Source organism: Protopterus annectens, chromosome 12.part0 (genome assembly GCF_019279795.1).
Source record: "Protopterus annectens isolate FY-2018-M chromosome 12.part0, PAN1.0, whole genome shotgun sequence".
In the NCBI taxonomy this organism is placed as follows: Eukaryota; Metazoa; Chordata; order Ceratodontiformes; family Protopteridae; genus Protopterus; species Protopterus annectens.
This window is the reverse complement of record NC_056746.1, coordinates 52299328-52316275: the sequence shown is the minus strand read 5'-3', so window position 1 is coordinate 52316275 and position 16948 is coordinate 52299328.

The window sequence follows — 16948 nt, the reverse complement described above, 5'->3', positions numbered from 1 at the left end:
ATGAGTCTGATGAGGGATGAGTAGAAAGGAACAATGACCTCTCTTTTCTGGAGGTGAATCCCTTTGTGATGAGGTGTGCCATGTAGAAGGATTTCCTGACTACTGTGGTGATGTGATTATCAAATGAGAGAGTACTGTCCACCTGTGTCCCAAGGTCTCTTATCACACTTTCGGTGTTTAGTAAGCTACTGCCTATGTGGTAGTTCATGGCTACAGTGTTTCTCCCAAAGGGGATAACAATGCACTTCTTGGCATTGAGCTTGAGGCCATGACTTTGACACGAAGCATCAGTCTCAGTGAGGCCCCTTTGTGGAATGGCCACATCATTAGGCAATTCTATTATGGCACCTAGTTTGCAGTCATCTGCGATCTTTGCTAGCCAAATACCTGCTGTATTAGCCTGGACTTCTGAAAAGTAGATGCCAAAAGGAGAGGACCCAGGACTGAGCTATGTGGTACTCCACTTCTCACTGGTCTGAAGTTGGATTTGGAGTCAGCTACTTTCACAGTGTGGGTTCTGTCAGTGAGCCAGTTGGCCACCCATCTTATGATATAGGGATTTATGCCCAGTCTAGTGAGTTTATCTATATTTCCAGAGTGGGGAATGGTGTCGAAAGCCTTGGTGAGTTTATGATAGGGTGTGTGCACCACCTTACCCTTGTCCATAGCTCTGGTGACTGCTTCAAAGAAGTCAGTTAGGTTTAGGAGACATGACCTACCTTTTACAAACCGAAACTGAGTGGGGTCCAGAGTTTGGAGGTTACCTATGACCTTGTTTATAAGCTCCAAGATGATACATTCCATGGCCTTGCAGACCAGGCTCATCAGGCTAATGTGGCGGTAGTTCCCAGGGTCCATGGGGGTGCCACCTTTGTGGAGTGGGAAAACCATTGTTGTGCGCCATTCAGTAGGCACAAAGCCGGAAATCAGGCTATGATTGAACATGGTACTTAGGTGGGGTGCCAGTTCGTTCTGTAGTTCATGCAGAAGGCAGCCTGAGATGTTGTCAGGTCCCATGGATGATGTATTCTTAGCTTTGGAGAGGGTGGTCTTTACTTGTGCAGCTGTGATTACAGGAGCTTTGCATTCTTCTGGTATAGTGATGGGCCCTTTGGGGGGGTGAGGGGGGTGAAGTTTGCACTGAACCTATCTGACAGGATGTTGGCAATATCAGTTGGTTTTGTATATCTAGTGCCATTGTGCTGTAGCTCAGAGCAGATCGGAGTGTTGCCATTGAGATTCTTGACATAGCTGTAGAATACTTTGTGGTTATCTTTAGAATCAGTGGCAATTTTATTTTCGTAACAAGCTTTGAAGAATTGTATGAGGGATCTCAGCTTCTTACTGAGGCTGACCAGGGAGTTCCTGCAATAATGGGTTTTACTTTTTTTGCAACAGCTTCTTCCTTCTATTGTAGAGTTTGTTTATGGTAGGGGACCACCAGATTGGCTTCCTTATTTTTGGAGGATAGCGTCTTGGTTCTGTTGGGGATGGCACAATCCATACACTCATCTATGTGCTTATACAGTGCATTTGTATAGTATTCAGCAGTCGTACCTCTATTTTCCATCTGTATGTGTTTCGTGAAACTTGCCACTTCTGTCTTAAGAAGCATGGAGTTGGCTTTGGAGAAGTTTTTTATGGTGGTTTCCTTAATGGAGGGTGGGGGCGAGATATTGATGTCTAGGGTGATTAGCTTGTGGTCGGATCTGACCAGCAAGGAGATGACCTCTGGCATGGAACATTAGTTGCCCATATTGGTAATGATCAGGACCAGGATATTGCTGCCCCAGTGGGGGTATGAACAAACTGATCCAGGGCATTGGAATTTATGAATTCCAGAAAGCGTTGAGAAAATGAGTTAGTACATGAGTAGTTTTCCCAGTTGATGGTGGGGTAGTTAAAATCGCCCATTATTAGGGTATTGGGCTGTACCCTAATATTACCCAGTATATCAAGAAACATGGAGTGGGCATCCTGGGGTATGGTGGGGGATCTGTAACAAGCTACAACCTGGATTGCAGTTTTGCCCACTGTTAGCTGCACTTGGATAATTTCAGATGCATTATGTTCAGCAACTAGACTGGAGGTGTGGATATCCTTAATGAATATGGACACGCTTCCTCCTTTAGTGTTTCGGTCCAGGTTAGGTGGCCGAAAGGTGTGGTATGTGTTATAGCCTGGTAATGCATGGGGTGCTGTCTGGAGTCTTGAATCAGGTTTCTGTCACCGCACAGATGTCGATGTTCTCCATTTTATGGAGTGCCTCGAGTGAATATATTTTGAGGTTTAGACTTCTAGCACTGAGTAGCATTACCGTCAGATTTTGCTTGGTTATACCTGCTACGGTGATGAGTTTGTCATTTGAACCTTGTCTAAAAAAGGCACTATAAGGGTGGCAAGAGCCTTATCCAGAATCCAGAATCTCATGGGTGACATGTGCAGGCCATCTCTGGCAAAGCATTGTGGTATGTCGATCATGTTGTTCCAGGCAGACAGACACTGGATCCCCTTAGAATGACACCAGAAGCTTAGCCAATTGTTGAAGTCAATCATTTTGTCCTTGCATTGTGGTATCATTCTGGGCAATGGCAGGATGCTACTCAGGGCTAGGGTCTTACCTGCCTGGGTTACATGATCCGAGAGTTCCTCCATGTCTCTTTTCATGTAGTCCAGGGAGGTACATCTTAGGTCATTCACACCAACATGGACAAGGACAAAGTCATATTTGCACTTGTTGTGGAGTGACCTGAGTGCTTGCGTTATGTGGTGGATCCTGGCCCCTGACAACCAGCTGACAGTTACTTTCACCTTGTTTATACTGGTGAGTAGGACATCAGTGTGCTGACTATAGAGTCACCTATGACTAGTGTGTTGGGTACATTGTTTTGCCTTAAGGGGTGAAGTTGAGTGGCACACTGATTTTGTGGCTATGTGTCATTTGGTTAGTGTTGGGGGTGGTGGTTGCTTGTGTTTCAGCTTTGGAGTTATCTATTGTTTAGGCAGATTTTTATTGAGAGCCTCCACAAATGTAGGTGTGTGTTTTGTGTTGCTATGTGTGGGTTTAGGTGGTGTAGGTTTTGATGGACTATGTGCTGAGTGTGGTGTGGTGCAGGTGTTTACCTTCTCCTCTTGACTGTCTCATACAATCTTGGCTGGAGAGACCTTGGCTTCCAGTTTGCTATATAAGTGCATCTCTCACAGGTTGTAGTGTTTGGTGGTAGGTGGAGAGGGTTATCAGTGTACACGAGGCAATTGCTACATTTCCCCAAGATGCCCAGCTTCATCAGGTGGACAGGGGAAAGTACCGGGAGCTGACCCTTAGACATGCCTGGATAGGTGCTTATTAATTTAAGTAGTAAAAAACTGTTTTCCTCCTAACAAGTGAGGAAAGTTGAGTACTGCAGTAATTTTTAGTTTATTTAATGCTTGCAATGAGTTTTGAACAAGTGCTGAGCAAAAAGAAACAGTTTTGTTCATAGGTTCATAGGTTCATAGGTAGGTACTAGGCTATTGGCCCTGGGGCCTATACAAGCCCAGCCAAAAAGGTACCCTGGCTTTTGCCACCAAAGAAAATTATTTTCCTGTGCCACTGTCGAGCAGAGCCGCAGAGGTGATCACCGGGGTGAATTCCTATTTCCCATCCAGTCATCAAGATTTTTCTTGAAGAGTGCTAATGAGGAGCTTTGTTTGATATATATAGGTATTTATTCCAGAGTATGGGAAGTCTCTGGGACAGGAATCTATCCCTCTGGCATGTTCTGTTTATTGTGGTGACAAGGTTTAGGTCCCTAGAGCGTGTAGCTCGGAGGGATTAGGATTTCTTTAAGTGGAGCATGTCCAACAACTCTGGGTTTGACATAGCTTTGTATCTTAGGCAGAGATCACCTCTGAGTAGACGATATGCGACAGAGTAAAGCTGGAGTTTTTTGAGATGGTCTGCATAGGGCATCTGTTTGAGGCTGGTAATCCACTTTGTGAGGTATTTCTGTGGCCTTTCCAGGTGTTGTAGATGTCTTGTGAGGTACATACCAAAAGGGGCATTGTACTCTATAATGGGTCTAATGAGTGATGAGTAGAGGGGAACAATAACCTTTTTTTTTCTGGATGAGAAACCTTTTGTGATGAGGTGTGTCATGTAGAAGGATTTCCTGACTACTGTGGCGATGTGATTATCAAAGTAGAGACTACTGTCCACCTGTGTCCCAAGGTCTCTTATCACACTTTTGGTGTTAAGTATACTACCGCCTATGTTATAGTTCATAGGTTCATAGGTTCATACTAGGCTATCTGCCCTGGGGCATTTATAAGCCTAGCCTGATTGTGTTTGGCTTAAGCCACCCCTTGATTTGAGTATACTATGCCCTTTTTAAAGTTTAGTTTACTGTGCCTCTGTCTAACAGTGACACGGAAGTAATCCCCGGGACAAACCTACGATCCCCCATCCACTCATCAAGATTCTTCTTGAAGAGCGTCAGTGAGGTGCTCTGCCTAACATGAATTGGAATTCTATTCCAGAGCAAAGAGAGCCTCTGGGTTATGAATCTGTCCCTCCAGCATGTTCTATTTATTTCTGTGCTGAGGTTCAAGTCCCTCGAGCACGTGGCTCTAAGGGATTTAGATTTACTGAGGTGGAGCATATCCATTAATTCTGGGTTGGACATAGCTTTATATGTCAGGCATAGATTGCCTCGAAGTAGGCGGTATGCAACTGAGTAGAGCTGGAGTTTTTTTAACCGAGCAGCATATGGCATCTGTTTGAGTCCCTTGATCCTCCTGGTGAGGTACTTTTGGGGTCTTTCTAATTGCTGCAGGTGTCGGGTAAGGTACATCCCAAAGGGGGCATTGTATTCTATGATGGTCCTGAAGAGGGATGAATAAAGGGGCACGATTACCTCTCTTGATCTAGATGTGAATCCTTTCATGATGAGGTGGGCTATGTAGAAGGTCTTTCTAACCACTTTGGCAATGTGGTTGTCAAAGGAGAGATTGCTATCAACTTGGGTCCCCAGATCCCTAATTACTTTCTCTGTACTTAATGGGTTACCACCTATGTGGTAATTTGTGGGCACATTGTTTTTGCCAAAGGGTATGACTATACACTTTTTGGCATTTAGCTTTAGACCATGGCTCTGACACCAGTTATCTGTCTCTGTGAGACCTTTTTGAAGGATGTTTGTGTCAGCTGGAGAGTCGATTATGGTGCCCAGTTTGCAGTCATCTGGGAACTTGGTGAGCCATAGTCCTCCCACGTTGGCCTGTACCTCAGAAAAGTAAATACTGAATAAGAGAGGTCCCAGGACAGAACCTTGTGGGATGCCACTTGTGACCGGTTTCGAGTCTGACATGTCTCCAGCAACTCTGACTCTGTGGGTTCTGTCTTTGAGCCAGTTTGTGATCCATCTTGTGACATAGGGGTTTATATTTAGGCTGGATAGCTTATCTATGATGCCCGAGTGGGGTATTGTGTCAAATGCCTTTGTGAGGTCCAGATAAGCTGTGTGGACTACCTTCCCTTCATCTATGGCCTTGGTGACTGTTTCGAAGAAGTCGACCAGGTTCAAAAGGCAGGATCTGCCCTTGACAAAGCCAAATTGGGTAGGATCTAGTGTCTGTAGGTCCCCAATGTCTTTGTTTATAAGTTCCATGATGATCCTCTCCATAGCCTTGCAGATTAGGCTAGTCAGGCTTATGGGGCGATAGTTTCCAGGGTCCGTAGAGGCGCCACCTTTGTGGAGTGGGACCACTGTTGCTGTACGCCATTTTTTGGGCACATATCCTGCAGTGAGGCTGAGATTGTACAGCAGTTTTACTTGAGGGATTAGTTCTTCTTGGAGTTCATGTAGGATGCAACCCGGGATGCCATCTGTTCCCATGGAAGCAGTGTTTTTTGCTTTGGAGAGGGCGGCCTTCACCTGAGCATCAGAGATGTTTGGGAGGCTGCACTCTGCCGGGACAGATATTTGCTCTTTTGGGGGGGAGGGGGTGGAGAAGTTTGCACTGAACCTGTCTGCCAGGATATTGGCGATGTCTGTGGGTTCAGTGTATTTTTTGTCATTTAGAATCAACTCAGAACAAGTCTGGGAGTTGCATCTCAGGTTCCTAACATAACTGAAAAAAGCCTTATGATTGTCTTTAGTGTCCTGTGCAATTTTTCTCTCGAAGCTGGCCTTGGAGGATTTTATGCTAGTACTGATCAGAGATGCCTTCCCTTTTAGGGATTTTGCTCTATCATGTAGTAGCTTCCTCCTTCTGTTGTACAGTTTATTTATGGCTGGGGTCCACCAGACTGGACGCCTGCCTTTGGATGATTGGGTCTTGATTTTGTTTGGGATAGCATGATCCATGCATTCCTGGAGATGTCCGTAGAATGCTTTTATATAGGATTCTGCAGTTTGGGCCATAGTTTCCACTGGCCCTGGGGCCTTGAAGGATTCCACTTCGGTTTTGAGAAGTGTGAAGTTCACTTTTGAGAAGTTTTTCACTGTGGTTTTCTGGGCTGGGGGTGGGGTCGGGATGTGGATATCCAGTTAAATTAATTTATGGTCTGATCTTACCAATGAGGGATATACTTCTGGTATGGAGCATAGAGTCCCCATGTTGGTAATGATCAGGTCTAGTATGTTATCCCCTCTTGTGGGAGTGGTAACTAGTTGTTCCATAGCATTTGAGTTTATAAATTCCAGGAACCTTTGGGCTAAGGTGCTGGGGCTTGAGTAATGCTCCCAGTCTATGTTTGGGTAGTTGAAGTCGCCCAATATAATGGTGTTCGGAGATATCTTCATGTTCTCCAATGTTTTCAGGAAAGCCGAGTGGGATTCCTGACTTTGAGACAGTGGTCTGTAGGATGCTATAAACTGAAAAGCAGTCTTGCCCACTGTCAATTGCACATAGATGGTCCCCAATACTTCATGCAATGCCATTAATCTGAAGGTGTGGATATCCTTGATAAATATGGAAACTCCCCCTCCTTTTGTGGTTCGGTCCAGGTTTTGGGGCCGAAAAGCATGATATGAGGTATAACCTGGTAGTGCTGGGGTGCTCTCTGGAGCCTTGAACCAGGTTTTTGTCACTGCACAGATATTGATGTTCTCCATACTGAGGAGAGCTTCAAGTGCGTGCATCTTGAGGTTAAGACTTCTGGCGTTTAGCAGCATTACCCTTAGTTTCTTGTTCCTTGTGCTGTCTATGGAGGTGGGTTTGACTTTTGAGCCTTGCCTAAAAAGGCACTATGGGGGTGGCAAGAGCCTTTGCCAATATCTGAAAGCCCAGGGGTGACAGGGGCAAGCCATCCCTAGTGAAGCAACGTGGCTTGTCAAGCATGTCATCCCAGGCTGACAGACACTGGATCCCCTTTGAATGACACCAAAATTTTAGCCAATTGTTAAAATCGATCATTTTGTCTTTATACTGTGGCATCATTCTAGGTGAGGGTAAGATGCTGCTCAAGGTCAGGGTCATACCGGTCTGGGCTACATGATCAGAGAGCTCCTCTATGTCTCTTTTCATGTAGTCGAGAGAGGTACGTCTCAGGTCATTCACGTCAGCATGTACAATGACTGAGTCATATTTGTATTTGCTTTGGAGTGACCTGAGTGCTTGCGTTATGTGGCGGATCCTAGCGCCCGACAGGCAGCTCAATGTGACCTTCTCTTTATTCAGCCTTGTGAGCGGGACGTCAGTGTGTCTGACAATAGAGTCACCTATTACAAGAGTATCAGGTGTGTTATTCAGCCTTAAGGGCTGTGACTGCTTGGCACACTGACTTTGTGTGCTATGTGTTGTACGTTTTTTGTTTTGGGGTAGCGTTTGCTTGGATGTCTGCTTTAGAGTTCTCTGTTACTTAGGTAGATTTTTATTTAGAGCCTCCAAGTATGTTTTTGTGTTTTTATGTGTTTGGTTCGCTGTTGTGGTGGGACTATGTGATACTGGAATTGTGTTGTGTGAGGTTACCTTCTCCTCCTGACTAGTTCCACCAGTTTTGAGATGAGAGACCTCAGCCTCCAGTTTGGCTATATGGTTGCATCTCTCACATATATTTGAACCTGTTTGGAGGAGCAGAGGGTTGTCCATGTACATGAGACAGTTGTAACATTGCCTCAAAATTCCCAGATTCACCAGCTGGACTGGAGAGGAAACCACTGACTGACTTTTGGACATGCTAGAGTAATATAGGGAACTGAATTAAAACGGACCAATAGGGGACAAGGTAATCGTAGAGGGTATAAGAGTAAGTAGTGCTTATGGTTTATTAGTGCTAACTTCTACAGAGTTTTTACCAAAGGGGATGACAATGCACTTTTTGGCATTGAGCTTGAAGCCATGGCTTTGACACCAGGCATCTGTCTCAGTGAGGCCCTTTTGTAGGATGTCCACATCGTTAGAAGTTTTGATTATGGCTCCTAGTTTGCATTCATCTGCGAACTTTGTTAGCCAAAGACCTTCTGTGTTAGCCTGTACTTCAGAGAAGTAGATACCAAACAGGAGAGGACCCAGGGCTGAACCCTGTGGTTCTCCACTTGTCACTGGTCTAAAGTCAGATTTGGAGTCTGCTACTTTCACAGTGTGGGTTCTGTCAGTGAGCCAGTTGGCAACCCATCTTGTGACATAGGGATTTATACCTAGTTTAGTGAGTTTATCTATAATTCCAGAGTGGGGGATGGTGTTGAAAGCCTTACCCTTGTCTACAGCTTTGGTGACTGCTTCAAAGAAGTTTATCAGGTTTAGGAGACATGATCTGCCTTTTACAAACCCGAACTGGGTGGGATCCAGAGTTTGGAGATTACCAATGTCTTTGTTTATAAGTTCCATGATGATACGTTCCATGGCCTTGCAGACCAGGCTCATCAGGCTAATGGGGCGGTAGTTCCCGGGGTCCGTGGTGGCTACCCCCTTGTGGAGTGGGATAACCATTCCTGTGCACCATTCAGCAGGCACAAAGCCTGAGGTGAGGCTATGATTGAACATGGTACTTAGGTGGGGTGCCAGTTCGTTCTGTAGTTCATGTAGAATGCAGCCTGGGATGTTGTCTGGTCCTGTGGATGCTGTGTTCTTGGCTTTGGAGAGTGTGGTTTTTACCTGTGCAGCCGTGGTTACAGGAACTTTGCATTCTTCCGGTATAGAGATGGGCTCTTTAGGGAGTGAGAGGGAAATAAAGTTAGCACTGAACTTATCTGCCAGGATGTTGGTAATATCAATTGGGTCTATATATTTAGTGCCATTGTGCTGTAACTCAGAGCAGATCTGAGTGATGCCATTGAGATTATTGACATAGCTATAGAATGCTTTGTGGTTGTCTTTAGAATTAGTGGCAATTTTGTTTTTGTAACTAGCTTTGGAGGATTTTATCAGGGATCGCAGCTTCTTACTGAGGCTGACCAGGGAGCTCCTCCACTCATGGGATTTTACTCTTTTTTGCAAGAGTTTCTTCCTTCTGTTGTACAGTTTGTTTATGGCAGGGGACCACCAGATTGGCTTCCTTTTTTGGAGGATAGTGTCTTGGTTCTGTTTGGGATAGCACGATCCATGCACTCATGTAACTGCTTATAAAGTGCAATTCTGTAGGATTCAGTAGTTGTAACTGTATTATCCATCTGCATGGGTGTCATGACGTTCATCACTTCTGTCTTAAGAAGCATGAAGTTGGCTTTTGAGAAATGTTTTACCATGGTTTCCTTAATGGGGGGTGGAGGCAGGATATGGATATCTAGGGTAATTAGCTTATGGTCGGATCGGACCAATGAGGCGTTGACTTCAGGTGTGGAACACCGGTCACTCATATTGGTAATGACTAGATCTAGGATATTGTTGCCCCTGGTGGGGGTGTGGATAAGTTGATCCAGGGCATTGGAGTTTATGAATTCCAGAAAGCGTTGAGCAAAGGAGTTGGTACATGAGTAGTTTTCCCAGTTAATGGTGAGGTAGTTGAAATCGTCCATTATTAGGGTGTTTGGTTGAACCCTAATATTTTCCAGTACATCAAGAAAAGAGGAGTGGGAATCCTGGGGCATGGTGGGTGATCTGTAGCAAGCTAAAATTTGGATTGCAGTTTTGCCCAGAGTTAGTTACACTTGGATAACCTCGGCTGCATTATGCTGAGCAACTAGCCTGCAGGTGTGGATATCCTTAATGAATATGGACACACCTCCGCCTTTGGTGTTCCGGTCCAGGTTACATGGCCGAAAAGTATGGTATGAGTTATAGCCTGGTACTGCAGAGGTGCTCTCTGGAGCCTTGAACCAGGTCTCAGTCACTGCACAGATATCGATGTTCTCCATTTTAAGGAGTGCCTCGAGTGAGTGCATTTTGAGATTTAGACTTCTAGCATTGAGTAGCATCACCCTCAGTTTTTGCTTGCCTGTTCCTGTTACAGTGGTGAATTTGTCATTTGAACCTTGCCTAAAAAAGGCACTATAGGGGCGGCAAGAACCTTAGCCAGTATCCATAATCGTAGGGGTGACATGTGCAGGCCATCTCTGGCAAAGCATCGTGATCTGTCGACCATGTCATCCCAGGCAGACAGATACTGGATCCCTTTAGAATGGCACCAGAAGCTTAGCCAATTGTTGAAGTCAATCATTTTGTCCTTGTACTGCGGCATCATTCTTGGTGATGGCAGAATGCTACTCAGGGCTAGGGTCATACCTGCCTGGGCTACAAGATCGGAGAGTTCTTCCATGTCTCTTTTCATGTAGTCCAAGGAGGTACGTCTCAGGTCATTCACACCAACATGGACAATGACAGAGTCATATTTGTACTTGTTGTGGAGTGTCCTGAGTGGTGGGTTATGTGGCGGATCCTGGCACCTGACAGGCAGCTGACAGTAACCTTCTACTTGTTTAGCCTGGTGAGTGGGACATCAGTGTGCCTGACTATAGAGTCACCTATGACTAGTGTGTTGGGTACGTTGTTTTGCCTTATTGGCTGTGGTTGAGTGGCACACTGAGTCTGCGGGCTATGTGTCATTTGGCTTGTGTTGAGGGGGTGGAGGTTGCTTGCAATTCTGCTTTGGAGGGCTCTGTTGCTTGAGCAGATTATTATTGAGAGCCTCCGTGAATGTTTTTGTGTTTCTATGTGCAGATTTTGGTGGTGTAGATTTAGTGAGACTATGTGATGAGTGTGGTGTGGTGCAAGTGTTTACCTTCTCCTCTTGACTGTCAAGTTCAGTCTTGATTGGAGAGAGCTTTACCTCCAGTTTGGCTAGATAAGTGCATCTCTCACAGGTTGTATTGTTGGGTGGTAGGAGAAGAGGGTTGTCTGTGTACATGAGGCAATTTCCACATTGCCCCAAGATGCCCATATTCCTCAGATAGACAGGAGAGAACACTGGGAGCTGACCTTTGGACATGCCTGAATAAAAAAACTATTTTCCTCTAGATAAGTGAGGAAAGTGAGTACAAGAGCTGTTTTTCTCTAAGCAAGTGAGGAATGTAAGTACCAAAACTGTTTTCCTCTAGGTAATGAGGAAGGTTGAGTGCTGTAGTAAATAGTAGGTTATTTAGTGCTTACAAGTTCTGAACAAGTGCTGATAAGCAAATTCAAGTGCTAAAAGTAAGAATCTGTATCTGGACTAAACTAGTTACAGGAAAGGGGGAAACAAGTGCAAATGTGGGTTTTTAAATCAGAAAGTTGAGAGAGATGGAAAAACTGCCCAAACAGCCAATAACTACAATTTCTGGGCCAGAACAACTCCGTATGTGGTAGATAGGTTACCTAGTGCTTACGACTCCCACTGATAAGCTAGAATGCGTCTCTCCAACACAGAAAGCTTGGGGGGGGGCTCAGAACCTTACATACAGTCCTGGATACAGCAAATCTGAATCTGGACTACACTAGTTACAGGAAAGGTATTTATATATATATATATATATATATATATATATATATATATATATACAAAAAAGTAGCTAAAACAGCAGTCAAAACAATTCAAATGCAGTGCAAGGTAGCACACTTGAGTATGTAGCAATGTTAGACCAAACAGTTTAAAAAATGCAATTAAATTAAAAATGGCTAAAAACAATGCAGAAGGAGTCTATTAGGTAGAATGAGGTATAGAGATGGGACTTGGGGGAGTGTCCCAGATCAAATCTACAGTGGGGGCGGGCAACTGCAAAAACCTCCAAATTTAAACAACACAGGAATAGGGAGGGTGGGAATGGGGAAACCAACACCTTTAGCCGAGATCTGAAAAACTATACAGTGAAGCAAAAATAACAGTGCACAACTCTGAAGTCAGCCAGCAATGATATAAAATTAGTCAAACAAAAATTACCAGTACACAACTCTGAAGTGCCAGAAAAATATACTCAGCTCTGTATATCTCCAGACAGTTTGAAGAGCACTCTTTCAGGACACAGGAAGGCTCCAGCAATGATATGCAATGCTAAAACTAGAAAACTGGCTAGTTCTAAGGGAAAATTAGAAGAACAGATTTCTGGCACCGGGAATAGTTTAATCCTAGTTAAATGGTGGTGCGTGATGTGCAAAACTGCACAAACACAGGTTTTTAAACAGAAAGATGAAAGGGATAGAAATAGTCCAAAATGGATAGTAAAACTACAGATTCTGAGCTGAAACCACTCCTCCAGTGACAAAGCTTACCACTTTCACTGATGAACAGAAAAGATTCCTTCTATCTTAGTAACATCTGGGCAACACGAAACTACAAAACCGCCCAGAATTCAGCAAAATCTGAAAAACAGATTCTACTGGTTATAGAAAGGTTGGAAATGAGTAGAGAGAAGATTTTTTTTGTTTTTTTTTTTTCAAAAATTAAAACAGATACAGTAAAACAAACACTTTAAAAGCAGGAAAATGGCTATATCACTTGAGAGTGTAGCCCTCAACAGTTCAACAGTTGAAAAACACTTAAAAATGATCATTTACAGAACAAACAGTATCAGAATTCAGAAAACAGTTCAAATAAGTTGCAAAGTTAATAAAAATCGTAATAGTGCGGATAACAAAAATAAGCCATACAAAGCAAAACAGAGGTAATTTATCCACTCAAAGTCTCCCTTTTCTCATTCTGCTACTGTAGAACTCTGCAAGACACCCATGCAGGATCTTGCTGAGGTAATACAAGCGCAAAAACTGCTCAAACACAGGTTTTTAAACAGAAAGATGAAAAGGATAGAAATAGCCTAAAATGGCCAATAAAACTACAGATTCTGAGCTGAAACCACTCCTCCAGTGACAGATAGGCTGCTCAAAGCTCACCACTCCCACTGATGAACAGAGAAGCTTTCTTCTATCTTAGTAACGTCTGGGCAACACACAAACTACAAAACAGCCCAGCACTCAGCAAACTCTGTAAAACAGACTCTACTGGTTATAGAAAGGTGGGAAATGAGTAGAGAGATAGGATTTTTTTTTTCAAAAATTAAAACAGATACAGTAAAACAAACACTTTTAAAGCAGAAAAATGGCTATCATACTTGAGTGTGTAGCCCTCAACATTTCAACAGTTGAAAAACACTTAAAAACGATCAGTTAAAGTGCAGACAGTATCAGAATAAAAAAAACCTGTTCAAATAAGTTGCAAAGTTAATAAAAAAACACTTGGAATAATGTGCATAGCGAAAATAAGCAATACAAAGCAAAACAGAGGTACTTAATCCACTGAAAGTCTTCCTTTTCTATCTCTGCTGCTGTAGAACTCTGCAGGACACCCAGGCAGGATCTTGCTGTGGTGATACAAGTGCAAAAACTGTGCAAACATGGGTTTTTAAACAGAAAGATGAAAGGGATAGAAATAGCCCAAAATGGCCAATAAAACTACAGATTCTGAGCTGAAACCACTTCTCCAGGGACAGATAGGCTGCTCTAAGCTCACCACTCTCACTGATGAACAGAGCAGCTTCCTTCTATCTTAGTAAGGTCTGAGCAACAAAGAAACTACAAAACAGCCCAGAATTCAGCAGAATCTGAAAACCAGACTTTACTGGTTATAGAAAGGTGGGAAACGAGTAGAGAGATAGGATTTTTTTTAATCAAAACAGATACAGTAAAACAAACACTTTTAAAGCAGAAAAATGACTATCTTACTTGAGTGTGTAGCCCTCAACAGTTCAGCAGTTTAAAAACCCTTAAAAACTATCAGTTAAAGTACAGACAGTATCAGAGTTCAAAAACAGTTCAAATAAGTTGCAAAGTTAATAAAAATGCGTGGAATAGTGCAGCTAGTGAAAATAAGCAATAAAAGGCAAAACAGAGGTGCTATATGCCACGTGACCATGCCTCATTTTGCATGTACATATGTCACATCTGCTATGGTTAGACAACTGTTACTATGTATATCAGATCATTATTCTGTTTATATCCTGGTTAATGTAACACACCTGTGCATGTGTTATGTGATGTATTTGCTACATATATACAATGTATGCATGAACAGTCACAAACCTATTACAATCCACAACATGAAGTTTGTTGAAAAAAATTACTTTTTTCATCACTTTATTGTTTTTATTGGAATGACTGCACAGGTGTCCATAATTCTTCACCATATTTCCACATTGTTACAGGTGTGTACTTTGACACAAGCAACATCAGTATAGTTTCCTTCATAGCATAAAACAATGAAAGATAATTCTTTGACCTGTATGTGTGTTATGATATCAGTCATACATCAGTCATGGTAAAGTGGGTTTTCTTATTCTAAAATGTTAAGTTGTTACTTTAGTTACTTTAGTGGACCTTTATTTATTTATTAAGTTTAATTAACTGGTGTTTATGTTTACTGTATGCTGTGCAACTGTCCAGTTACTTCTGATTCCATGCCATTCAGCCCTGTCTTCTGATAATGTATTGGTGGGGCTGAGAAACAGCTCTGTACTGGGTTGGCATGTTTTTTGTAGTCTGCAGTAGCTTTTCTTAGAAATTATCAGTTACTTGATCAGACAATAATTCAATAGACACCATTATATTCAAGTGAAAGGTAATAAAAGTAAGATGGTGCAGCATAAGTTTCTTAGTAAGGTGTATAGTGCTTGGTAAACAATGTAATAAAGCAGATTTAAAACTAAAAAAAAATGGTATCTATCAATGGACTGATAGATCACTTTTAGGGAGAAAACTACTTATGTGTGAATCACATAAGAGAAACCATAGGAGAGTGAATTGTTTTACACCTTTGAAAGCTGGTAAAAATACTTAGCACCACTGAACAAGCAGCAGGGTACCTCTCAGCTTCTTTGATTAATAATTCTGAGCAAATCCAAAAATAATGGGAGGACAAAGGAACAAATCAAGGACATTTTTTTTTTAAATATGTCTCCAACTCACTTAAAAACATTAATATATAATGACAGATTTTGCATCAACACGCATTTCATGAATAATGGGGAAACATGAAACTCTATCTGGCGTTATTGACTGATTGCAGTTCTCACTGATTTACCAGAAATTCAAAATCTTTATGAGGGGCAGGGAAAACCTATGAGGCAAAATCTGGGACAGCTGTGAGGTTTGGACAGAAGTCAAATGAAATGCTTCTCTGTGAAATTGTCAAATTTAAAAGCTGTTAGACACCAGTATAGCGCACACACACACACATGGTCACACTATAGTAAATAGTCGTTGACTATAGAATGATCACTTTCCTGCATTTTCATTTCCACAGATGCACTAATTATTCTAAATGATTTCTTTTCCCCACTAATTCCTTGTGGTATAACATACAAAGGCTCAGTGCGGCAGTAGGCCGGTCACTGAGGTTACTCACATATCGATTGTTTTCAACCTAAAACCCATCGGTAGACAATGATGAATTAGTCTCACATGTGTTTTATTACACAGTATGCTAAACACTGTACACCCTCCTTAGAATCAGATACTTTACTATCTCACTTTTGTTACCTTTTACGTGAAGATAGCTAGATTTATTTATTTTTTATTTTATTTTATTTTTTATTCCCTGACTGAGTGACTGACTATACTGCATATTGGTTATCTAAGCAATAACCGATGAATAGGAGTGCGTATATTGAGGATTTGCCCATGGTTGGTGTGGCTTAAACATGAGGCTCTAACCGAAATTAGCTAACAAAGACAACCATAGGAAATCCTCATATATGAGAAGAACAAAACTACTGGACTCGTAAACACCAAAAAATTCTGTTCAAAGAACATAGCTTTCGAGACAATTCCCTTCATCAGTATAAATGCAAACTCAATATTAACTGACAGATTTAAATACTAGATTTAAATTGATCACAAGACACAAACTCCCAATAAAAGTCCATGTCATCCTTACATCATATATGAAAAAAAAATTAAATCTTCCTATTTATCAGAGTTTTATATTTCTTATTGTATATATATCTGTGAAGACACTTTTTATGTGTTTATTATCTAGGTATTTAAATTTCAAATGTGAGATAATTAAGGATGGGTTTTTATTGGGGGTTTGTGTTTTGTCATCAATTTGAATTTAGTGTTTAAATCTGTCAGTTAATATTGAGGTTGTATTAACACCGATGAAGGGAATTGTCCTGAAAGCTTTGTTCTTTGAGTAAATTTTTGGCAGTTATGAGTTTGGTAGTTTCATTTTTCTCATATTGGGCTTTCATTGTTGACTCTGTTTACCCATTTCCTGTGATCCAGTGGTGTGGGCTAAATCCTCATATACCCACACACATGAGTTGGCTATTGCTTTATACAATGACATTATTTAAGAAAGAAATTGCTTACTTTTCTTATATAATATCTTTGTATGATGGTGCCATAGTGATCCGCTGTGTTATTTCCTCATTCTTCCACATTTGTCGATGTACTGTGCATGCGTATGGGACTTACATTCCCATTTTTCCATAGTGCAGCAATGCTGTTGAAAACAAGCAATGGAGAAAGGAAGATCTCTATTGCTTTTTTTTTTTGCTAACTATAAAATCCAGACAGTTTAGAGGCGCAAGAGAGACAGGACAGAAATACAATGAAATCAGGT